Here is a 22,737-nt window from a genome sequence, read left to right as displayed (position 1 = left end):
ACACTGAAAATGCCTGTAGGCCCTTGGACTGAGAAAAGTGAGCACTCACTTTAAGAACAGGCAGTCAAGAAAACCTCCATGTAAACTAAAGAAAACCTGTAAGATGGTGCTGCAAGATCATGTTAGATGATGTGATTGGGCTTAGAGGTCTGTGGGCTAAAATTTGCAGAAAGACAAAGACAAAGAGAGAAAGGGGACACGAGTGAGGGCGAGGGAGGATAGCAATTAAGTTTTGATGACTAATGCATGGTGAGGTTTTTAGACCTACTGGTAACTGGAAACTTGACTCATTAAACCAAAGAACACGAGATGAGAATTGAAAAAACACACACTGAGAAGAGTGTACAATGGTGCATATATTTTTAGACAAACACACACACACACACACACACACACACACACACACACACACACATAAAATGTCACAAGATCACCTGGCAACACCGCAGGCTTAGAGCAAGAGAGAGAGGTACATGTATTCAGACACCTGCACAAATCACACTTCTGTCTATTTGAAGATATACAGTATAAGGTATAAGCTTTCACAATTAGACAATTTGGGACATGTTTCACTCAACAACTTCCTATAAGTAAGCATGTTATTCCACACAGCTGATAGTGAGGATACTTGTTTGAAAAATACTTTTAAAACGTACCTTTTATGATTCAGCTTCAAAAACTAGATGATCACTCTAATGTGGCTATGGTTATGTTTGGTCAGGATGACCGGTCATTCACCAAAGCAAATGAAAAACTATATCTTAATTTTAAATAAATATATTTAAGAGGCAGGGGACACTGAACTTTGTGAGAATCATAGTTGTTCCCCCATGAGGGTGCAGCTGATCCATGAATTAATGAGCTTCCAGTGTGTATATCGTCTTAAATGTTTAAATAGTTTTTAATGTAAACAATTTATTTGACTGTTTGAATTAGGGATGTACCGAATGTTCAGCAACAAAACAAGTGAAAATGCAGAATAAATTTTACAATGAGGTCTTTGATGATGTGATGGAGCGTAACCAATGCAGAGTGAGAGACACACAAATGCAGCGAACACGTTGGTAAAAGAAGTTTTTGTCCGAGAAAGACACGAAAACATACAGCACTACAAGTCTCATATACCATTTAAAATCAAGACATCCTGAACACCATGCAGCTTATGAGAAAACATGGCGGCGACGGTATCTGATGAATTCACAACCATGGCGATAGACTTTAGCTCTTCATCTCATAACATAGAACGATGAAGAGCGTCAGCAGTATGTAATAAAAACTTCCTAAAACCAGTAAAGACTTACAATGACAAACACGCTTATATTAAACGAGAAATAAAGTTTTTCATTTTATTCGGATTCGGACAAGAATTTTCCTTTTGGTGCATAACTTATATAAACTAGAACATAGTTTGTCTCTAAATATCCACATGTTTGTACCTCGACTAAGGATCTGCACTATTTTAGAGAAAACATAAAATAGATATAAAAAACAGTGCTGCTCTTTACTGTACATTAACTTAGAGGCATAGGTAGGCGGCTGCTTGGGGCCCCCTACCAGCGGTCATATTAGGGGGCCCCAAACCAACCTAATAAATAAATAAATAAAACCCTTATCATCATGAACACTTTTAAAGTCGCCATGAAACAAAAGTATCAATTGCCTAATTTTCCCTGTGGTGAAGTGTATACATTAAAACTTGTAGTTAAAATGTCCAATTCATGTTTATCTGTCACTAGTACACACATACACCCCCTTCTTTCACAATGAAATGGACTAGACCATAACGGTGCGCGCTAAGTGGCGCGAAAGATAAACACAGAGTGACAGGAGGATTGGAAAGTACACGAACAGAGCCGAAACAAGACAAATGTAAACGCAAAAATGGGGCTTTGGTGAGTCAACTACCTAGTTCTGCTAGTAATAGAAATAATTTCTTCAAATGGTTTTGAAGAAAATAACGTTACTACAGAAAAAAACGTTACTATATGTTATGTTTAGAATATTTTCGTCCACTATGGTGTGCTGTTGAGTCTTAATTTGGCCACAATTTAATTTCTGTGTTTCAGCAAACGGAATGATTTTTTGTGAAAAATCTTATTTTGACATATTTTGGGAAAATGCTGTGAATTTTTTTCAAACACTCAACAATACACTGTGGGCAAATTCACAACCCTTTCGTGATGTTCGTGAAGAAAACATCCACTAAACTAAACTGCTGTAAAAATCAGATAAATATTTGGTTTCAATTTTTTTTGCATAAATCTGTTAATCAACCTCAGTCCTGATTAAAACTGATAAATGTTCAATAAAAAAATCCAGGATTTTTACTCTTTAATTGCCAATGTTTTTTTCAAAAACTCAAAACTGATTTGGGGAAACACACATACAATTACTTATGTTCAATATAAAAAGTGATTGTGGACTGAAGTTTTTTTTACATTTTATCACAGTCTTGGGCATGTGAAAGATTAGTAACAACATTGGCTTTGGTGCATTGCTAGTTTTTGTGCAGCATCAGATTTAAATTGTGTCTCCCTCAATTACTGTTCGTGGCTGTATTTCCCCCATTGACTTATTCTCTACTGGTTTGTGTAGTGCTCCACTTTGTGTGTTCTCTGCTTTTCATCTTCATTTTGGAGTAAAAAAAAAATGTTGTTCTCTTTTATAGACCGGATAGGGGCCACATACATACCTTCGCCTTGGGCCCCCAATTTGCTAAATCCGCCATTGTACATCCACTGTGTTTTTTGTCAGACTGCGTCGTGGTAATAAAGCAGGATTTTGGCAGTTTGATGGAAGTGACTGCTGATTGATTGCTAGTTTAGCGACAACAAAGCCTGAAAATTAGTGCTGCACAATTAAACGCATCGCAATCGTGATGTCAGCCTGTCTGATTATATGACAGCAAAATGTTGCAATTATATTAAATAAATAAATGTGTGGACTTGTTGACACAAACTTTCTGATAACAGTTTGATGATTTTCCTTGCTGTTTAAAAAAAGAAAGAAAAACGAACAAAAAAGCCAGTGCATGTGTGGCATGCACGTGTGTGGTGTGCGTCGTCACTTGTTTGTGCGCATTGCGGAAATACCAGAGCGAAGATGGATGCAGAGGAGGTTGACAGTGATCTGGTAGCTAAAAAATAACTCTAAGTCTGTTGTATGGCTGTATTTTGGATTTAGGATTACTGACACTGAGCAGTTGCTACATCACGTGGCAATACGAAAACATTTCTAGTTTTACAAATACACATTTTAGCATTATCACTAAACTGTGTGTGGATTTTCCTTGAAACCCATCAAGTTGACTCATGATACCATTCATTATAATCGCAATCACACATCTCAATATTAGCATGAATAACCGCAATGGGAAAAATTACCCAAATCGTGCAGCCCTACTGAAAATGTAAATGATAACCGCTTTATTAGGCATTTAGCTATATTAAAAAACAGTATGTGACAGTTTAAAAAGAGTAGAAGTGAAACAGATCTAAAGTGCTAATACAGTCTAAAAGCAGAAATGATGCGATGATGCCACAAATATGCCAATTAGCATTTAGCAACATCCAACGCCATAGTCTAACAAAATTCCATAGGAAACACTGACGACGGTCCTCATAATGACAGTAACAACAACAAGTGTGTGTCTGTGTCAGGCAGTAGATTTACAGTAATTAAAGCTCTTATGAGAGTATGAGACAGCAGCACAGGGGATGGTGTGTAGGTGTTTTAGTGTTGTGTAATAGATTGCTGTGGTCACACAGTTAAAGGTTAATGCTGCTCAAAGATGCTACTATAAATAGAAACTTCACATTTAACACTTCTTCAGCAAAACACTCGTGCACATTTGCATATTAAACCTATTGCACATATGCATTCACCCTACATACAAACACTTACTTTAAATATGGCCTCTGGCTGAGTTTCACACTTGACATTTGTGATCTTGCATGTGAAATTCAGGCTGAAGTCTCAATCGAATTATGAGATTAGGAGCATTAAAGTTTGATTACAATCTTTGATTTCACTTCTTTTTTTATATTGCCTCATTCAGTAAATATCAAGGTTATATTTACACAATGCCCTTTACATTACATAGGATGAGTCTATAAAAAAAGTAAATTTGTCTAGACAAAAACACATTTTTAGCTGTCAAAACTAAAAATGGCTTGCACCGACAGATCCTAAATTATACCAGTGCCAGTGATTTGTCTTAAGAACTTAAGGCATGTTTTTTTAAAATGCTTAAACATCTTAATTTAACTAAGGCATAGTTTTAGCTAAGCCTTGTCTATGAAACCAGGCCATAAAATTGACCTTTCTGATCATTGTGGGAAATGCAAATTCTAGTCAGAGTGCCACTCAGTTACCTGCTTCCTTTTTTAATCAACCATTACAAAAACAGGAATAACACAATAAAAACTAAATGCAGTGAGTATTTTATCTGTGACAAGACTTGCCATAGAGCATTCACAAGTCACAACAAAATACACAACTGAGTGAAATCTCTGACATTTTTATTGTATTTTTATTTATTTTTACTCTTATAATTGTCTTTTTGGCCTTCTATGCACGACAGTGCATATAAACGTTGTAATTTCATAACTTTCATACAGATGATACTTTCATACAGATGATCCTCCCTCCATTATGTCTTATGTGAAATGTGTTGATACTGTAATGAAAGCGAATCAACTCAAACACTTACATAAGTATCAATACAATAACATCAAAACAGGAAAAGTAACAAAACACACAAGCAGTCCATGTAGCGGTGCTGGTGTCTGAGCGTGACGTGAATTTGCATATGCTTGCTTTAAAAGGGCAGTATTGTTTATCTGCTGTGAAGAGCTTTGTGAGAGATGCAAAGACCTCTTGTTTGCATGATAGGTTTGTTCAGTGGAACTAAACGACAGCTCCGCTTACTCAGTCCGAATCTCTTTTGTAATCTTTAATATACCACCCCACTGCACTAGAAGCTATCATTTCTAAAATTAATTTCTACCCTTCACTATCTATCACACATACATTCCAGTCTAGGGAATTATCAAAAGTTTTGAAACACTGAAATGGTGTGTGAAAAGGAAGACATTATGTCCGTCTTCCCAGGAAATCTACTGTAGTGAACATGACATTTATATTAGATGCAAAATTTGAAATGTCATTTCAGTTCTCACTCTCACAGTAGCACAACAGTGTTTAGACATGACAATATTTTAGGGTTTGTATATAAAGTAAATCTGTATCATTTATTATATTTATTTTATATTTATTATATTTGCTAAAATATATATAGATGAGATGAACATACCTGCCATCAGAAGAATGCCTAAAACGTCAAGCTTTAGATTCTTAAGTACAACCATCGAGATCACTCAGTTCAAACACTGCAATACTTGAACTATATTTTCATAGACAAATCTAATTGATTAATAGGCATCACAGCCTGAAGTGTAACAGAATATTAAAAACCAAAACAGGGATTCCCAAAGTCAACGTAGTAACTTAGTTTATGAGTTTAGCTCCACGTGTGTAAGTGCATGTCTGACATCCTATTAATATTCTAAACTTCCTGTGTGTAGATGAACTATTCAGTCTGCCATTAGGGATTTTGTGTGTGATGTGTGAGATCATGACAGAACTGTCCCTCTTGGGCTGTGCTTCAGACCATGGGAAAGAGGAAGCACTTAAACTGTCTGCGGTCAATGATCTCTCCTTCATAAACACAAACAAAACACAAATACCTTACACTTTGTGTTTGTATGTATAACTGTTCTTCAGAAGTGATATTGGTTTGTCTAGTAGTAGTAGTAGTAGTAGTAGTAGTAGTAGTAGTAGTAGTAGTAGTAAGTAGTAGTAGTAAGTAGTAGTAGTAAGTAGTAGTAGTAAGTAGTAGTAGTTAGTAGTAGTAGTAAGTAGTAGTAGTAAGTAGTAGTAGTAAGTAGTAGTAGTAAGTAGTAGTAGTAAGTAGTAGTAGTAAGTAGTAGTACTTATATAATATTAGGGATGCATAATGATTAATTGTGATTATACTACAGGCCGTTGAATGCTTGAATCTGATTGGCTGATGAATGTTCTGACGTTGGCTGATGAGGTGTGCAATTATTTTCTGGGAAACGCACAGCGAAGTAGTTCCAAGCAACTCTTGGCTGCATTAGAGTTCCATATCACTTCGCATAGTTAACTGTAATAACAGACTAACAAAAACAACATGACAGACGATTTTCCAAGGCAATAACAGCGCTGTTTAGAGATACACAGAGGTAGCCTGGTTTACAATCTCTCTCTCTCTCTCTCTCTCTCTCTCTCTCTCTCTCTCTCTCTCTCTCTCTCTCTCTCATAATTTCATTAATAACTGCATTAGGGGCCAGTCACACCAAAAGCGTTTGCGCGTTGTTTATGCGTGCCGAGCACCTTGCGTTTTTTTGGCGCCTGTCGCGCACGTGTTTTTGAAGGAGCGCGAGAGCAGAGAAGGGCCCGATGTCATTCGCGTCTTTCCATTGTCCAATCAAATGAGGGGAGAGGCGGGCCTTACGTTGTGGTGAGGGAAGTTTACAGTTGCTTTGAAGAACCGGACTCCACTCGCTCACTTTCTCCTGCGTGTTTGTGCTCCTCTCACCCTCAAACAAGGTCAGAGCAAGCGCCCTCTTTTTAAAGTTTCTGCTAATATGACAGTTAACAGCAAAATAGCGCTCACGCTTCAATATTTGATTGACAAGACAGCTGACTCGGTGGTTGCTTAGCAATATGAAAAAAGGCAGTGCGTCGCGCCTTGCGTTTGCTAGCGTTTAAAGCGCTTTTGGTGTGACTGGCCCCTTAGAATGCTATCAATGGCTCAAGCCTCCTTTGCCAGCTTTAAAATTACGTTTTGGAACAAGCAAAATGATGAGATGCAGAAAAAATAGTCCTACTCACAATAGCGATTTAAGTACAAAAAATGGACAAATCCCTTTAAATATATTGTGATCGATGTCTTGAGGTGTCGTAACTGTAGTATAAGCGGAATAATTGACTCAGGGCTGTGAATTATGGAAAAATAATGCACACCCGATGTGTAACTTGTCTAATAATTATTTTTCTAATAATTCAACGGCCCGTCATCAATTATTCCTTACTTAATCTATAGCAGAATAAACGTTTTTTTTTACATCATATATGTGTGTGAACTGTGTATTATAACTTTGTATAGATAAATGCACACACATATGTATATATTTAAGAAATGTTTACATTTGTATATTTATTTATGTATCATTTATATTATACATAAATATAAATACTTAATACATTAATATATATTTTTTCTTAAAATTATACATGCATGTGTGCATATTTATATATACATAATTATTATACACCAGTTATACACAGATATATGATGTAAACAAAAACTTTAGTTCTGCTATAGATGAATCACAAATGATCGTTATGCATCTCTATCTAATATACATAGAAAGTGAGAGAGGGAAAGATCTGAGTGCTGAAACAGCCTGGATAACTGAAGTATATATGGGTATGTATTCAGATTATGGGCGAATTTTAAATAGATGAATAAGTGCTTATTTACTCTTATGCAACTTTGTGATGCAAAGTTTAGCCATGTTGCTACAAACTTGTATACATTTCTTTGTTCTGATCAGGGCTTTGAACCAGATTAACCGAATCGGTTAATAATGTTCAATATCAGCTGTGGGACATACAAATAAGTAGGCTGATCATTAGGACATTAAACTTAAATTATTAGTCTACAAAATTTCCTTAAGTCTCTATCTTGTCATCAAACATTATGTAAGCGGCATAACTGTAATTCTGACAAAAGTCAGCATTTTACATGAATTAAGACAAGGACAATTTCTGCCATGTCGTTTATTGGCAAACAACTTAAACAAATGTTTTTATTAGAAAAAGAATACTGTGGTATTTCGAGATCATTTTGTTTGTATGTGTCCTGTCAAGAACAGAAAGATTGTTTGCTTGCTTTTTGAAACACGTTTCTACGTGTATGCACTTTTGAGTGCACTTAAACCCGCGAACACACACAGATGGAGAATGAATTCCAAATGGCGCTTCGGGAAGAAGATGCAGCACAAACAGTCGCTCTACATAAAGTGAAAATTCTGTTTTTTTTCAGTGCTTAATTCACCACATGTATTTTAATGGATTACAGTATGAGACACAGCAGCGCAACTCTCTCTCAAGTTTATACATCAAGAGTTCTGATCTTTGAAGGGCATAGAGATAATCACGTTTGATTTGGACTGGACACATTCAACCGCATGTGCATCTGTGCGTACAGAAAATTGCTTGGTACTTGGCAGCCTACAATATTTACCTCTTATGATTAAACATTAGACTTGGGCTTGAGTAGGCTACTTGCTGGTGGCAAACTTCTCATTCTCCGATGAGTCAACGACGACCGGAAGTGAGCTTCACAGAGTCATATTGCACAGAAATCTTGTCAAAGAACGAAAAAAATAGCGGTATCAACCGGATACCAATAAATAAACGATTCTGTTTCGAAACATATATATTTTTAAAGTTTCTGCTTTTGTTTCTGTTCCTTGCAAAACATCAAAAGTTTCTGGTTTTCATTTTCATTTCATGAACAGATTCAAAGCCTTGGTTCTGATAAACACAAAGGAAGATACCTTGAGGCATGTTTGTAACCAAACCAATAAGAGGCCCCATTGACCTCCGCAGCACTCTTTTTCCTATACCACGGAAGTCAATGGGGCCTCCAATTGGGTATGCATTGGTCCTCAAACAATCTTTCTTTGTGTTTATCAGAAAAAAAGAAATGTGTACATTTTTGTAACAACATGAGAGTAAATGATAAGAAAATTTTCATTTTTGGTTGAACTGTCCCTTAAATGTCACGCCCTTTAAAGCAATGATCTACAATATGAATAAATTACAGCAAAATATAAATTGCAATGTAAATGTACCGAATACCAAAATTGAGGTTTAGCAGGTGTAGACCATACGACTCTTGTACTTTATTAAAAATCTTCTGAAGCTTTCTGGTGGTTTTGTACAGTATGTGAAATCTTAAAGATCAGCTTTGACATTCTGCTATTAATAACTCCTGTGTTAACGGAAGTAAGCAAGCCAGATGTAAATTCTATTAAAATTTTCAGATTTTCAATACACAGAGTTCACCCGCGACATCAGGGAGAGAAACAGCTAAAGAGAGAGGGTCAGAGTAATTTCTGCTTGAGTAAATATTTACATGAGTGCACAGAGGGACATTCTGCATATAACATGTCTCTCTCACACACACACACACACACACACACACACACACACACACACACACACACACACACACACACACACACACAGTGGAACAGATGAACTAAACTAATGGCTGGGTTCATGATAAATTATTTATAAAGTAAAGGTCAAACTTTGGGGCAAACATACAGTAGTGTTAGATATTTTGGCACATAGAGGAGTGAAGGCCTTGGTGGAAGGACACCAGTTAGAAAGTGAAGATGACTGATGGCTACACACCAACACACAAATTTACAGACACGTGCACAGTTTGTTGTAAGGATAAAGTTAATAACCAGAGAACTACTATGATTAACACCTATTTTTACTATTGGTTGTTGGTCTTGGCTGTGAATTGCTTATCATCCATTGCAGTTGTTTTCCAGGGCAGGGGTTTGGCTGTACTGTGCCCTTTTTTGCAAGCTTTTATAACACGTGAAGCACTGACCTTGCCTTCATCTCTACATCACAGCTCACTTCTGTCAAGTGCTCACTATAATAAACCCCACATGTAGGCTTAAGGCCTGCTATGACCCTGTTAAAATCTCTTTGTGATTTCCAGTGTAACTACATTCATTGAAAAATCCAATTTGCTGTGTTTCTGAGTGGATGAGTCAGACGCGCCCTCTTCCCTGTTACCTTGGCTGTTATGATCACTGCAGGGCCGAACTGAATGTGAGCAAATATGACCCAACACTTTGTGACAGCATGAGAGGTGAGGAATGATCTTTTTTTCATTTTTTCAGTATATACTGTATGTCGTAGTCTTTCACTTTCATGTTTCCTTGTGACATTTCAGTTACTTTCAAAGGATTGTTTTGAAGTGCAAGAAATGTGGGGGATACAGTATAGCTTTGATTTTAACTTGTTTTAGTTTGGTATGGGTCATATGCTAAACTACAAAACATGTTTTTAGCACAGATTCTGTGAACAAACCTTTCAGACATTATTTCTGCGTAATTGGTTTTGAACAACCTACAGTTACACCTACAGCTCTAGCAGACCCAGTTAAACTCATACAAACATGTCTGTAATCCAAACGTAACAGCTGATTATTTTGTGATGTGCTTGGTAAAATTTTACGGCATTAGTCAGTGTTCAAACTTACTCTGTATAACAATATGTGATTGCACAGTAGACAACAGGTAGAGCAATTCTCAATTTATCTTTTTATATTATGTATAATTTACATATAGGTAGGGGAGAGCAGGGACAAAAGTACAATTTTTCAGAAAAATTGCATTTTAAAAGATAATGTTATAGACAGAGATATATTTTTGCTGTGGTCAGTAACTCACAAGTGTGGTCTATCAATACCAGGTGAAATTATGAACGAATGTAAAACGACTTCAGTATTATTTCACTTTGAACATAAGCAGTGAATTGTTACTTTTGACCCTGTCAGCTGGGACGAAAGTAACACACAGGTGTGTCAAAAGTAACACAACAAATAATATTTACTTGTTTTTAGTAAATATACATGACTATGACCTTGTTAATATGTAACTTCAAACATATTTTGTTGTTTATCTTTGCAAAAAATAATTAAATTATATTTCATTTTAAATTTCAGTTTTATCAAATGTTTCAAAAGCAACCCAACAGTACAAACTTGAATTGTATCAAATTAAATAATACAAATTTTCAACATATACAACAGTATTAGCAGCAGTACAAGTGTTACTTTTGTCCCGACAGGAACATTTAAACCCGATTTACTTTTATTTTGAAAAACTCTGGGAAGTCAAACTTCAGGATGTGTTACAGCACTAAATAACTGTAGATTTATCAGTACTTTAAAACATGAAATGAGAAACACAAGGCGTTATAAGAAAAAAATTACAGCTTTACTTGGGTGATTCTCACGAAACCATTGAAACACCACGGCACTAATGATTTTAGCTTTAAAATGTGTAATATAGTAACATTAAAAAGCATCAGAATTAACACAATACTGTGTTCTACCTTGCACAATGTGTGATTTCAACATAAGAATTTATAATTGTAAATTTTATCTCATTTTCTGCTGAAATTCTCATTACCGCAATGTGTCCGGCTGTGTTTGAACATGCGTTATGTTGTAATTTAATCAAATTAACACAAAAATATTAAGAAAAAAAAATGGATGTTTTGCTAGACTACTATAGATGACAGAAAAAATATTTACTGAATATTCATGTATAATAATAATGAAGAAAAATTAGGAAAATGATGTGTCCATGCCTGATGTTCTCATCCTCCGCAACACTTTTTGAGAACAGTTTAAGCACACATACAGAATTTTAATCAAGTTCGATTTTGAGTGACCAAGCACATGGACCAGTTACTTCAAGATGGCTACCAGGTAAGATCATTTTTTACAGTTAATTTGAAATATTGTCTTGTCAGAATGCTTACACGACATTTTGATTATCATTACCGCAACAGATGCTTATTAAATGTTAATTTAATTAATAGAAGCATAATACTTTGATTTTAAATGCATGTGCAGAATCTCCAAATTATGTTCTTTCAGGTTTGTCATGTCATTTTGAAAATATGTCAGTGTTGATGTTTTCTGACTGTTGCGGTAATGAGATTTTTTAGGACAAATTTTTTAAATTATGTGTTAAATGATAAGTAAAAGTTTTTAAATTAATGTTCCCATTTACTCCAGACTTTGTTTTTCAATGTCTGGTGGGAAAAAAACGTAAATTTAAGCATTTTTTACATTTTCATGCTTGACATTTTTAAAACCAAGTTTTCGTGAGAATCACCCACCTATCGAATTTACGTATTATGGTCAAAACTGATTTACGTACCTACATGCACAAAATGGTGACGAAATAACGCAATGTTTTTCAGCTCTGATAAGTGTTGCGTGCTAAAAATGCTGTCATAGTTTGGAATGCAAATGTCATCAGGACTCTGAGAAAATCACTCTGTTACTTTCACCCCGGTTCTCCCCTATTATACACACATCCTATACAGTATACTGTAGTCTGTCACAATATTACTATGTTTCCAAATTTAGCTATAAGTATACAGGTATACAAAAAACACTGAAACACAGTAAATTCACTGATCCTATACATCAAGTGTACCAATCACATGTCTTTCATGTCTTTTATTGTTGAACACTTTGTTGTCATGTATTTTCTCATTCCTAACTGTGTCTGAGCATCTGATTCCCCCTGTCATTTCTTCCCAAGGTCTTTCTCTATGGTGCATTCATTTAGTCTGCACTCATTTCCTTGACTTCATTAGGAGAACTTTCCACCAGTAATGCCCAACACTGTGTACTCACAGTGGTGCCCAAAACAAAAATGCCAACTTAACGCACAACATGGAGTGTTGCTGCATGCTGATATAAACCAACATATGTTAAAAGACCCAAACGCTCACTAAATTTATATTTATCACCTTTACTATTACTACAGTTATTTCTTCCATGAAATAAAATTAGTTAGCCTAACCATACAGTAGTTTCCTGCCAAGTAACATAGCAACATGGTACATTAGTATAGGATGTGCGGTCTCATGCAGTACAGATCGTATCAGCATTTTACAACAGCACCAAACTGTAATCCAAATATTTAAATAAATAATTAATATATAGACGTCTATGTGTATAAAAATGTAATGCTGTCAGCGTTCTCTATTTTCTCCAAATATTCTCTTGCATACAGTACACACACAGCCAGTGGCCCATAAACACTGCAGCTTAATAATTTGCTGGCCTCTATTAAACCAATGTGTATTATTAACATCCACAACACCACAAGTGTACACGTACTGAATCTATTTTTAGAGTGAGGACTTTTGTTAACAACAGCATGCAGTTTTTGTCACTTCTCACTTCTCACATCTTATACAGATTCCAGCACTGGCTTTATAACCAGACACATTACCAAGCAGTGCTACAAATAATCCACCAAGAAGTGCCACACAATGCTGTTAAGCAACAGTTGATGACAGAATTAGACAGACAGTAATGTGATTAGAGTCACTGTGACTTACTTAGCCGCAGTTGTTTTCCCTTTCCTTAATGAGAAACACCAGAATCACTTAATACAAATCTGATTTACATCTAATGCATCTGATATAAACATCTCAGACTCACAGTACATGCACACTGTTAGATCTAAACACAGACGAGTGTGAAGGACACAGCACTGCATTCAACTGATGTCAACAGAACATCAAGCTCACAATGAAAGAAACATACAACCTGATAGAGGAGTAAATATCATCCAAATGTCTTCTACTTTCCTCCAAAGAGAACTTTAAGTTGGTTCAAGATGGGATGAGAGAGAGGAGTAAAGACGAGAGAGATGGTTGACAGGGGAAGGGGAAGAGTGAGCAGCCAGTCTGCCCTGAAAGAGTGGGAGGGTCAAAAACAGAGCGGGAGAGAGAGAGAGAGAGAGAGCGAGCAAAAGAGATAACACTCAAATTATTCTACTGATCAAGCATGATTCCCCTGACACAGACACTTTGTATATGCTGACTTATGTTAGCTTTTATGCAGGTCAAAGGTAACCGAAATCTAACGCTCTGCCTAAATAAGCATATAGGTTCAAATATGAAAATAAGATAAATTAATTCATAAATCAATTCAGCTCCATGGCAAGGGAAAATAGCTACATTGTAGTTATCTCTAAAATTTATTTTAAACCTTATCAGCCAAAAGTATACAGATATATAAGCCGATAATCGGTATCGGCAGATACTCTAAAAGCTATTTTTGTCACTACCGGACATCAGCTGATGATTAGGGCAGATTATATCCTGGCAATCAAAAAATGCATTCGAACTCATGCTGTGGGATTATTTTGAATTGGGTGACAATAACAACAGAGTTCCTCTTTCACGCAGTAATTTTGGTAAATTACCATGAATTTACCAGAATAAATATACCAGTAAATACAAAAATGTGCGGTTCACACACGCAGTGACGTGCAAGACATCATTCACACATCAGTACCAAAATACCAGTAAACTTGTCAGAGAGAAAGTGGAAGTTACCTGTGGCGCACAGCAAGCTTAGTATTGTATTTGTAAACAATGGCGAGTTATGACTTCATATGCACGGTCTGTATTTTGTTGTTTTCACCTCTGTGGCAAACGCTTACGGTCGAGAAGTTGCTTGTGACCAAACAACACTACGTTAGGCCACGTCAAACGGAACTTACGTCTTAAACAACAGTACTGTTTACAGAGGACGTCGGCAATTCAGCAAATAGACGGTAAGCTGTTTTAAACTCATTTGGTGAAGAATGTGGATGTTAACTTCAGGTGTGCTCGACTTTTAAGCAGCATGTGTGTGGAAACGTCCGTAAGCAGTGCAGGGGACAGGGACAAACATGTCATCTGTATCAAAATGTTATTATTGGCCCGAAGCTGTCAGCGCGGTCTGACGTTTTCCATTCTAAATGCCAGTAATCAATATTTTTTGTTCACACATAGCGCTTACCAGTAAATTACTGGTTTTGCTGTTCAATTGGCAGCACTGATTTACCAGAAAGGTTCTGTTCACACATGACCTGTTTACTGCAATGTACCTGTAAATTACAAGTAAAGACTGTATGTGTTAAAGGTACAAATCTCTATCGGTATCGGTAGATTGATCAAAATACTAAAATATCGGCAGAGAAATATTGCATCGGTGCATTCCAGTAGTTCATCTTTTCCTCCAAGACATTACATTACAAAAACACAGCTATTCAAGTTAAAAGTTGCCACTAGTGGTGCAAATGTATAAACCCTCTTCAAAAATTCACACAATAGGTCAAGTCATTGTTGTGTTGGACTATTCAGTGTGCTCAAATAAACACATAAATGTTTACTTTCCACAATTACACTGTCCAGACATTCAATTTACAAATGGCTAACAGAAAAATACACAGGGACAAAAATAAAGCACGCCACCATTCAGAGCAAGCTAACAACCTCTCAACTCTCCCACCAGCCCATGAGCAAGGTTATTATTTTACACACAAACCGCTTTCAATGGAAAGGATATTCAGCCAGCAATACAACATACACTCACCTAAAGGATTATTAGGAACACCATACTAATACTGTGTTTGATCCCCTTTCGTCTTTAGAACTGCCTTAATTCTATGTAGCATTGATTCAACAAGGTGCTGAATGCATTCTTTAGAAATGTTGGCCAATATTGATAGGATAGCATCTTGCAGTTGATGGAGATTTGGGGGATGCACATCCAGGGCACGAAGCTCCCATTCCACCCCATCCCAAAGATGCTCTATTGGGTTGAGATCTGGTGACTGTGGGGGCCATTTTAGTACAGTGAACTCATTGTCATGTTTAAGAAACAAATTTGAAATTATTCGAGCTTTGTGACATGGGGCATTATCCTGCTGGAAGTAGCCATCAGAGGATGGGTACATAGTGGTCATAAAGGGATGGACATGGTCAGAAACAATGCTCAGGTAGGCCCTGGCATTTAAACAATGACCAATTGCCACTAAGGGGCCTAAAGTGTGCCAAGAAAACATCCCCACACCATTACACCACCACCACCAGCCTGCACAGTGGTAACAAGGCATGATGGATTCATGTTCTCATTCTGTTTACGCCAAATTCTGACTCTACCATCTAAATGTCTCAACAGAAATTGAGACTCGTCAGACCAGGCAACTTTTTTCCAGTCTTCAACTGTCCAGTTTTGTTGAGCTCATACAAATTGTAGCCTCTTTTTCCTATTTGTAGTGGAGATGAGTGGTACCCGGTTGGGTCTTCTGCTGTTGTAGCCCTGCCACCTCAAGGGTGTCCGTGTTGTGGCTTCACAAATGCTTTGCTGCATACCTCGGTTGTAACGAGTGGTTATTTCAGTCAAAGTTGCTCTTCTATCAGCTTGAATCAGTCGGCCCATTCTCCTCTGAAGGCATTTTCGCCCACTAGATGTTTTTTCCCTTTTCTCACCATTCTTTGTAAACCCTAGAAATGGTTGTGCGTGAACTCGCAGTAACTGAGCAGACTGTAAAATACTCAGACCAGCACGTCTGGCACCAACAACCATGCCACGCTCAGAATTGCTTAAATCACCTTTCTTTCCCATTCTGACATTCAGTTTGGAGTTCAGGTCTCGACCAGGACCACACCCCTAAATGCATTGAAGCAACTGCCATGTGATTGGTTGATTAGATATTTGCATTAATGAGAAATTGAACAGGTGTTCCTAATAATCCTTTAGGTGAGTGTATGTCTAAAAGTGTAGGGGTTGAGCGGGCACAAACTAACGCTGGAATATTTGTAACACAGCTACTTTACATTTTTATACAGGGCTAAGCAATCTGTGCGTTTGGTTATTTTCTCTTACTGTCAGAAGATGATCTCTTGTGAATTTGTGAAAAGTTTTGATGTGTTTTGGACAAAATATTGAACAAAGAGTGTTTTGGAGACATAAAAGTAAATTTCTTCATCTTGTGTTTTTTTTTTCGATTACTAAGGTGGGTGTTAGTCACCGAATCCAACCTTAAATTAATTTAATCAATTTAAGCAGGTGTTACAACAAACTCTCTGTTTTTTACAATTAACCCCACATATGGTGTAAGTTGTAACGTTTGCACTCCTGTCACTTTTGGTGTAATTGTTCGATAACGGTAGGTCCCACAAACAAACTTTAAGTGTTTATTTGTAGCAGAGATGTACGGAGCACGCGATAGATTCAGGTACGCACGCGATAGTTTTCACGTGCACGCGCGAAAATTTCACGCGAGCATGCGAAACTAAACTTTTTAAAAAATTCTGCACATGAAGGTTTCGCGTGAGCACATGAAACTTCAGATTTTTTTTACTCCAATGTCACCTTAGGGGCTCGGTAGTGATGTGTGTGTTGATTGTGTAAAAAAGATGAATCTAACTTAAATATTTTTTGAATGATAGAACCAAAGTCAAAAAGCATTAGGGTGTGCCCCGCTCTCCCCTATATGCAGTTTTACACTGAAAAAAAGGGTGTTCTAGTCTATGCTAGTCTCTTACATCTGACATGACAGAGACACAACACAGATCAGCGTGTGATGCATCTGCCGCAAACAGTTTGTGACTATGTGTGTGAACGCTCCCCGAGTGGTTGGACCGCAACAGCTTTCTGCCTTATGATGACTGATAGCGCTATCACAGATTAAGCCGTCTACTGCATCTAACACACAGGCACGCAAACACACACACAACCACATGTTCAGTTTCTGTTTCCAGAAAAACGCAGCTTTTAGAAGTGCACTCAATAATGCTTTTCATAATTAAAGAGATTACACATACATCAGTGAATAGTACTTTTGAAAAAATAGCTTTAAAATTAGATCAATAGATCTTATAATATCTTTATAGATTTATAAATATGTATAAAAGCATGATCTTGGCAATCATTGTTATTGGACACTGAATCATGGAATAAAATGTTCAAATTTGACAAGAAATCTCGAAATACATCAATAACTGAAAACTTTTGTGATGCTATAACCACACCACTAGTACAAGTCCAAGACAATTGCAACTTTAATAGAGAATGCATCAAAGAAAGAAAGAAAGGCCGTTTACCGAAAACGAGCATGTTAACACGCTCACAGATACGCTTCCTTCCCACACACCTGAACCCACACAGACACTTACTCACCCTGCCTATGTCTACAGTATATGCATGTGCACACACATACAGAGTCTGTTTTATGCAGATGCTTTACTAGACAGCTGTCAAATGAACTTTAATGCATCTGCCTTATAAGGTGCTGTTTAGCGCTCACATGACCGCTTTTGCTACACTGCTCAACGAAGAGTCGTTCGATGTTTTTTAAACTCTGTGGCAGTCGAGGCGTTTTAGATTTACATTTCGAAAAGCAGACAAGGAGATTATATTTAGAGCGCCATCACTCAGTGGAGGAGTATGAAGAATGAGGGAGAGTGTGAGTCACCATGTAAACAGGGAACAAGCAAAGTCCGTTAGTGTATTTAAATCCTGTATGGGAACTGATCGTGCTGTCTCACACATCACTTATTGTCACCCATGGCAACTGTCGCTGTTTCTGTCGGGGTGTCAGAGCAAATCATTACCTGACAATCATCATAGCTACCACCTAAGGCCAGCTGTCAGTCCTACCCACTGACAGTTTAATCTTCAAATCATCCACACAGCCACACTCCTCCTTGTCTATTGAGGAAAGGAAGGCATCTGCTGGTAAGCGGGTGACATTACAAGTGCATATACTGTACCTCGACTTGCACTGTCATGCACTCTTTGTAAATATTTACATGTTATCAGAAATATCACTAATATGTTCATGTAAAGTTCATAAATTAATCTTTGGGGTCTGCTAGAATATGTGACCCAGTCTGTGAAGACCCAGCTAAAGTAATTTCTTTGTGTGATGTACTGCTTTCTACATAAAATCCTCCTATTTAATGTTAGAACATTCTGTGAAAAATAAAATCTTTGACATGACCTTACTTAGTCAATCAATATGTAAGTGAAATGAATAATGTTCCTAATCTCATAATAAAATGACGAGACATCAGCCTGGATTTCACAGACAGGGTCACATATATTTAACATTAGTTAATGTTTAAAAATGTGCATCACTGTAATGCCTATTTTCATCCTCTGCCTGAAATACTTTATTTTAAGCTTTCTTCTGAAACACCCAAGCTGTGTCCGCAATAGCCCGCAATACACTTAAATTGTGCACCATTTCATGGAACATCCAGTTTTCTATGCACTAAGGAGGCGTGCACACCAAAGCTTTTTCGTCCGCGGCTGGCGCATGTTTTCAATTGATTCCAATGGAAACTGCGTTTTTTAAATAAGCCGTCGCTCTGTAGTTTTTCCACGCTCTGCGCTGAGCGTCGAGAGTTGAAAGAGATTCAACTTAGGGTGAAAAGCTCCCTTCATCAATGTCAGTTCTCACACGGCCGTCCAATCGCAGTGAAGTAGGGGTGGGACAAGTATCACAACAACCAACCGGCTCACAGCTCAAGTATCACAGCTAAAAAGCGCTCGGCTGAAAAAACAGCTGGCAATCGGTGTCCTCCAGGCGTTTAAAAGTTTTGGTGTGCACAACCCTTAGTATCACTCACTCATTTTTATTCACTACTTTGAATAAACTATAAAAACTCCCTTTGACATGGAGTGTGCTTTGTAAATGTGCATTGTTTACATACACAAACAGCTTTAATAATGAAAAGGCAAAATAATAAATCATAAAAGGTGCTCTTTCTATGACAACAATTTCAATGTATCTCAATGTTACAATGAACTAAAAGAAGTGTACCCAGTGGGCCAGTTTCCCGGACAGGGATTAGCTTAAGCCAAGACTACGCCTTAGTTTAATTAGGAAGTATAACTAGTTTTAACCAACATGCTTTTCTAAAACATTACTTGTGTGCATTTTGAGATGTATTTTAAGATATGTCAGTGTAAGTTGTTTTCAGTTTGGACAGCAATTTTTTTTAGTCTAGGAGTAGTCTAATTCCTGCCCTCCAGTAGATGGCAGCAATGGCCAATTGTAAAGTGTCTGGCATAGTACATTTAACCTGAGAGTACCAGACTAGACAACAGGGCTGACCAAAACATGAGGAGGGGACACTAAAATACATTTACAGACGGGAAATATTGCTAACATTCACACTGTATAGTAAGCTTGAAACGTTATAGTTACAATGAACTAATAAATGTTATCAACTGTTAAAGGGAGAATAAAAAAAATCAATCATTGAAATTCATTACAGTGGTCTATTTGTGTAAGTATATACAGATTGACTTTTATGGCTGCAAATATTTCCTCAACATCATATTTCTTAAGACGTTTCGCTCATATTTGCTGTTTCAGCAACCCCACATAAACAAACAAGTGCAAACACATATTTATCACTGCAAACACATAAACACTGCATTATATCACCTTCAATAACAACTTGAAAGCAGCATTTTAAGAGAGGGAGAGAGAGAGGGAGAGAGAGAGAGAGAGAGAGAGAGAGAGAGAGAGAAACAATTGTGTCTGAAACTCCAGTTCCATTTAATCCAAATGGTAACAGATACACCCTTGTAATACAACATAACATCCTGCAAACCGAGTCCTCAGTCACACATCAGTCTGAGGTGCACTATAGCACACTCTATTCTAGAGCTAGATTTAGACCTGTCAAAAACCACCTACAGAGACTCAAGTTCCAGCTGAATCACCATGCTCACGAGTCTCAGAGTCTTAAACATGCTTTTAATAGAAACATCTTTTATGCGTTTCTAAAATCAGCACATCTCATTTTGAGACAGACAGTTAAAACTGGTACTCCAGCCAGTCAAATCTACAAGCAAAGTCTGTCTGAGAGTCATCCTGGTCTGATTTTGACTAAGATCACTCACTCTAGAGGAAGTGACACGATACAGTCAGGTCACATTAATCAACAAAATTTATCAAAACACAGTTACAAGGCCAGATTATTTGCTCCATGATCATGAGCTCTGCTTCACCTTTGAGACCTATAAGATTTGAAATATGGTCAATACAAGGGAAAACCTGTTTTCAAGAGCACCTGTCAGGGCTGCACGATTAATCTTATTTTTATCATGATAACAATATGTGTCAATCGTCGCGATTAATGTATAAAGACCAAGCACATAACAGACGGTCTAAGCAATGTGTTTGTTTGTTATGGGCGGAGTCAGTGTATACGGAGTGGTTATTTGCAAGTGCGGTTTGTGTTATGGTAGAAGTACGTTATCATTACAAGATTTACAGTCATTCACATTGAATGAACATTGACTACTTCATTGTTTGTATATTTCGGAATTTAGGAAAGTCATGTTGATCACGTAAGTTACCAGTCTTTTTAAGTTACGAGTCTAATAAAACAACCCAGTCTCACTCCATGGCGTCAATATTTGACGACACTTGACCATGCGTCAATATGTTGACGCGGAGGGTATACCTTTCGCGTCATTTTTTGACGAACTGGGGACTTCAACACCATTAAGTCCGTTGCATTCTCTTTCGTATTTTCTTACCATTTTCTACCATTTTCGCGTCGGTTTAGGGTTAGATTTACATAATGACATCCCTACCCAAACCTTTCCCTAACCCCAATGCCAGGCGACAACTGTTTAATTTCGCGTACCCAATAGTATTGAAGTCCCCAGCTCGTCAAAAAATGACGCGAAAGGTATACCCTCCGCGTCAACATATTGACGCATGGTCAAGTGTCGTCAAATATTGACGCCATGGGTGTGAGACCGTGTTACATCAAGAGTTTCAAAAGCTGAATCCCCAACCATCCACAACACAGACAACAATAACGGATATTATAACGCGTATCATGTAAGTTAGCCAAGGATATGTGTCCAATAAGCACTGTGATCAGCAAGGGGTTTAAAAAAATTATTGCCACAGGCCATCAAAAAAAAATTAAGAATTAACTTTTTATTCCAAAAATGTTTTGTTTTCATTTCAGTTTAATTCTGATTTAATATAAATATATATGAGTGCCCTGCATTTCAGCCTTTTTACGCCCCTCGGGTCGGGTTTTAGGCCAATTTTAACGTAACAGTTTATACGCTGACCAGGCCTCAAGATTTTTAGGCATTTCCATCTTTTTATTTTTTTATTTAAATAAAAGAAACGTTGAGACGATAATTGTAAAAAAAATATGTTTAACCTATTGCACGAGTCCGCTACGCATATTCACAATGCAACGGTGTTTAGCGTCTTCGCCAGCAGCAGGACCTTCAATGCATCAGGAAAAATGGAGAACTGGATTAAAACCTTAAATACTGCGAATAATCTCTAAAAGACTTCTTCCTGTGACATTAATTGTGTAAGAATGCTGTGTCAATTTTTTCTTGTTTGAGAATAGACTTTTCTTAATTTAACTGATAGGCTACACGAATAGCCATGTTCTATGGTAAAGCCTTCAATTTTAATTGATGCATAGCAAATGTGTAAGGTGAGGCAACCTGCATATTTATTTTGTTTCATGTTTATTTTGTTTTGTTTTAATTGTATAGCCTTTTTAATTATTTTTCTGCACCCCGCCGCGGAATAATATAGGCCTATAAAATATATATTATTATATTCATGGCTGTAAATTGTAATAAAAATACTGAAGTGAACAGAAATTCTTTACTAAAAGAATGATTGTAATTTTTAATCGTGATCAAAAGTTTGAGCAAAGCAATCGTGATCATCATTTTTCCTGTAATTGTGCAGGCCTAACCTGTTGTTTAAAAAACAATGTTATTTTGTGAATTTGGTATAATGGTTTACAGTTCAAAAAACACATTTTTCCACATAATGTACATTATTGTTGCTTTATAAATCTCTACCTTGCTCAAATGCATTAATTTTGTACAAAGCTCATCGTTCTGAAAAGCACAGTGTCCTCCGATTGGCCAGACGTTGTGATTGGCCTTAATACCAGAAATGTGACGCTCCTTATTATGTTTTGAAGATTAGCTCACAATGTAATGCT

The 22,737-nt window shown here is 37.0% G+C and overlaps 1 protein-coding gene across 12 annotated transcripts in view; it reads right to left on the bottom strand.

Moving 5' to 3' along the window:
• Positions 1 to 22,737, bottom strand: part of dgkza (diacylglycerol kinase, zeta a) — a 126,576-nt gene that overhangs the window by 64,754 nt on the left and 39,085 nt on the right. For 5 of the 12 annotated variants that reach the window (XM_073859080.1, XM_073859081.1, XM_073859083.1 and 2 more), the window contains exon 1: positions 13,487 to 13,635. The exons of 6 other annotated variants lie outside the window; for them this stretch is intronic. The gene's annotated coding sequence lies outside the window, so the exon portion shown is untranslated. Of the gene's footprint in view, positions 1 to 13,486; positions 13,636 to 22,737 lie in introns of those variants that run through there. One more of the 12 variants, XM_073859091.1, reaches the window with a different exon arrangement.

Source organism: Misgurnus anguillicaudatus, chromosome 21 (assembly GCF_027580225.2).
Source record: "Misgurnus anguillicaudatus chromosome 21, ASM2758022v2, whole genome shotgun sequence".
Classification (NCBI taxonomy): Eukaryota; Metazoa; Chordata; class Actinopteri; order Cypriniformes; family Cobitidae; genus Misgurnus; species Misgurnus anguillicaudatus.
The sequence above is the reverse complement of the archived record's forward strand: the minus strand, read 5'-3'. Positions and strand labels throughout refer to the sequence as shown.